Genomic DNA, 4,546 nt, shown 5'->3' with positions numbered 1-4,546 from the left:
GATTGCCAAGAGAACACACTGGTCATAGCAAACACCCTCTTCCAACAACACAAGAGAAGACTCTACACATGGACATCACCAGATGGTCAACACTAAAATCAGATTGATTATATTCTTTGCAGCCAAAGATGGAGAAGCTCTATACAGTCAGCAAAAACAAGACCGGGAGCTGACTGTGGCTCAGATCATGAGCTCCTTATTGCCAAATTCAGACTTAAATTGAAGACAGTAGGGAAAACCACTAGACCATTCAGGTATGACCTAAATCAAATCCCTTATAATTATACAGTGGAAGTGAGAAATAGATTTAAGGGACTAGATCTGATAGATAGAGTGCCTGATGAACTATGGATGGAGGTTCATGACATTGTACAGGAGACAGGGATCAAGACCATCCCCATGGAAAAGAAATGCAAAAAAGCAAAATGGCTGTCTGGGGAGGCCTTACAAATAGCTGTGAAAAGAAGAGGAGTGAAAAGCAAAGGAGAAAAGGAAAGATATAAGCATCTGAATGCAGAGTTCCAAAGAATAGCAAGGAGACATAAGAAAGCCTTCTACTTTACCACAACTAAATTATTCATGCCCTATCTCATCTCCTCACTAAGCAAGATATGGTCCATTTTCAACCTTTAAAAAGGTCAGAGTTAAATCCTGGTCCATTCATCCTTCTTCCCTACTCTTCCCATGTGTGGTTATTTGGCAGAACCATGAAACAAAAGGGAGGTTCACACACTTTTAAGAAAAAGTCACTGCCATAGGCAGCTAAAGCAACAGAATATTTTCTTTATAAAAATAACTTTGGCAGAAGCTGGTTGTTTTCTGCAGACATTGTGAGCAACCAAAATAATTGTGAGACTGTACTTCCAAACAAGTTAAAGCTGACTCTGTTAGCGCATGTTTCCCCCTACTCTCTAGGAAGTGGAAAATTTACAACAGAAGTCATTCCCTTCATCTTTCCATTCTCTTCACAATGCAACCCCTGACCTTTGGAGCCTCCACCTCCAGCCAGAGGTAGATGACTAAATAGGGGGAAAAATGCAAACCTTAGGAAATAAAGAATGCATCATACAAAGCCTTATGTTCAAGTCATTGTCTTGAATGTTTTGGATAACTCTAGTCTTTAGGGAAGAAAATCTGAAACAGAGCAATTACATCACAAATGGAACATTCATATAGTCACTGGGATAGCAAAACATTTGGTGAAGGAAAAGGCTATATAATTTCAATGACATCCAGGTGGAATATCCCTCTCAGCAAATGTCTACACATCAGCCCGTAGAAATGATGGAAAAGGCACAAGACAAGAATAAAAGCAAGAGCGCTAGGTGCTCATCCACCTAAACCCACATCCTCTCTGAGCTTGTCCTCTCCAACTACTCCTGCCATCCATTCTTCCTTCTTCCCAAGGGTGTGGATCTCTCTCATGCCTTCTGGGGTCTTCTGCTCATTGGCTTCCTTCCTTCTCTCACTGGGCAACCAAAATCTCTCCTGACCCACAGTTGGGGATGGCAAGAGGGAGAACAAAATGACCAATGCAACTAGTAAGAGTGATGACAGCTTCAGAAGCCCTTGCTAAGCATCAAGTACTGGGTTGGTTGCTTTACGTGCATTATCTCATTTAATCATGACAACCCTAAACAGTAAGTTCTATACTTGTTTCCATTGTATAGTTGGGGAAAATGAGGTTTAGAAAGGTTAAGTATCTTGCCCAACATCACACAGCTTGTTAGTATGGCAGAACCAGCTCTCAGATTTACTCGGACTCCGAAGGTAATCACTCTAACCGATAGACTTCTTAGAGGAACATAGTTCCATACACAAGATAATCAGCAAAGAAAAAAAGAAAAATATATTAGGAAGGATGAAGCACTAGGAAGTCAGAGGGAAAGCCTTATGAAGAGATGAAGGAGAATGGGAGGCAAGGGTGAGGAGAATGGGACAGTCTGGAGAAATGGCTGGGCCACTACAGGTAGTTGCTGTTTAAATCGCTCAGTCGTGTCTGACTCTCTGCGACCGCATGGACTGTAGCTTGCCACTCTCCTCTGTCCATGGAATTTCCCAGGAAAGAATACTGAAGTGGGCTACCATGTCCTTCTCCAGGGGATCTTCCTGACCCAGGAATCAAACCTGCATCTCCTGTACTGGCAGGTGGATTCTTTACCAGCGAAGCCACCACAGAAGCCCGCTACGGGTGATACATGCATGCGTGCTAAGTCACTAAAGTCGTATCTGACTCTTTGTGACCCTGTGGACTGTAGCCCTCCAGGCTCCTCTGTCCATGGGATTCTCCAGGCAAGAATACCGGAGTAGGTTGCCATGCCCTCCTCCAGGGGATCTTCCAGACTCAGGGATCAAACCTGCATCTCCTGCAACTCCTGCACTGCAGGCTGATTCTTTAATGCTGAACCACTGTGGAAGCCCCACTACAGGTGGTAACTCATACCTAACCCTTAGTTGAAAATGAGAGAAACATCAGGAGAAACCCTTATGTACTATAAGATTTCTGACTTTGATTCACAAAGGATGGGATTCAAAGAAAGAGAACCTGGAATGTTAACATAAGCATGGCCATTCTCACACAGGTGAGATGAGTCATCTGCCTGAAATGCAGGAGGAGAAGGAAACAGCAGGTTCAAAAGAAGCAAGAAGACATAGACTTGTACATGAAACGGAGATGCCAAAGATGCCATTGTCCTGTACAGAAAACCACTCAGGAAGAGTGGAAGCAGGATGGAGTTACAGGAGAAATACAGACAGTGGTGCTTCTGAGATGAGCCTTTACCACGAATGGTCAGGACAAGGATGAGGCTTTCTGAAGGCAGTTTGCATAACTACAAGTGAGCGATCACAGGAAGGGGGACTTGAACTATCCTTATGTCTGTTGGAATTCACAGTTTGCTAAAATAGAGTTACTTATAAAAATTTTTAACATTCCTAGCTAACAAGTTCAGCTCAGATTAGAAGGAGAAACTGTCATTCTGGATATAATTTTAACCAATGAGAAAGAACTAGTTTCTGTACAGAAATTACAGGGGCCTTGGGAGAACATGTCTTTTGGGAGTCTATAATAGCAAGGGAAGGGAGCATTACATACATTCTAAGGCAATGTAATAATGAGGAATTCCAGTGAAAAGGAAAAAGATAAGTAAACTCTTAAGCTAACGTGATCACCCAGAAAACTTTCTCATGAATCCATGTTTTTCAAAGAACCAATTCAAGAGAGATTGTGAGGGATATACAGTCAAGAACCAACACACAAAAATGATGATTTTCAGAAAGACTAAAGACTTAACTAGTGGGAAATCCAAGAGACATGAGTGATTTAAAAGGTCTTCCATGACAAATTCAGAGAGAGAGAATGGGGTGGGAGAGAAGGAAGAAAGGAAGGGAGGGAAGGAGGGATGGAGGGAAAGGTGGAAAGGAGGAAGGGAGAGAGGTGAGAACAGAAGATAAAAGAAAGGAAGAAGAAGGAAAGAGATGAAGAAGAGAACGAGGAGGAGGAGAAGAACAAGGAAGTGACAGGTTCAGGAAGATGGTGTCATGTTAACAAGAAACTAAAGGTCAAAACTTCTAAATACTCGAATTCCATCTTCTAGAGAAAGGAGAATAGATTTTGAATTCAAATTGTGCAGCAAAGGAGACCATGAAAAGAATAAAGTGGAGCCTATAATATGTTAGAGAATAAGAAAAACTAGGCATATAGATTATTTCAAACCTCCAGATTCAGACAAATTACATTACAAAGTGCAAAAAGAATTTGCACATATAATCTCAGAGCCACTGGCAGTGAGTTTGAGAAATCATAAAGAATGGTAAACAGGCCAGAAAGCTTGGGAAATGTTCTATTTTGCAATATCCTGAAAATTAAAGATCCATAAGCTGGACACGATTCTCAATGAGGGTGAACCCTGCTGGACCCTGTGGGGATCAGAACACACCTGCTTTGCCAATGAGGGTTGTTGTGAAACTAGAATCTTCCAACAAAGAATGAACACTGTGATGAGAAAGTTGCAAGCCGTGCTGAACAAGGGAAGGCTTAGTGGGACGTATAGCACAGAAATCAGGTGACTAAGAAGGGTATCGATGATTTGAAATGTTTGTATAAGAAGCCATAGGATCACATTATGTTGCCTTCAAAACCAGAACTAGAACCAACAGTAGAAACTTTAAATAGGCAGATTTTTCCTGAACATTTGAAAGTATTTTCTGTTTATTCAACAAGTGTTTACTGAGCACCTACTTTGCGCCAAATATGACACTAAGCACTGAGGAATCCATGACAAATACAGTTCTCCATTCAACTTAGTCCTGTGAAGGGAAACAATAGCTAAGTAAACAAGGAACATAATACAGATTACAGCAAAGCCAGGAGGGAAAGAATGGGGGAAGACGGAGAATAACAGTGAGTATCCATATAAGGATGGTTTTAGGGAAAACTCTGAGGAGGCGCCATTTATGCTGAGACCTATACAATAAGGGTAGAGATGGATGAACACTGGGAGGCAGAGAGAATTAGCAGGTGCAACAGCCCTGAGACTGGAGAGAA

Source organism: Bison bison, unplaced genomic scaffold, assembly GCF_000754665.1.
Source record: "Bison bison bison isolate TAMUID 2011002044 unplaced genomic scaffold, Bison_UMD1.0 scf7180017864508, whole genome shotgun sequence".
NCBI lineage: Eukaryota > Metazoa > Chordata > Mammalia > Artiodactyla > Bovidae > Bison > Bison bison.
This window is presented reverse-complemented; position numbering follows the sequence as displayed.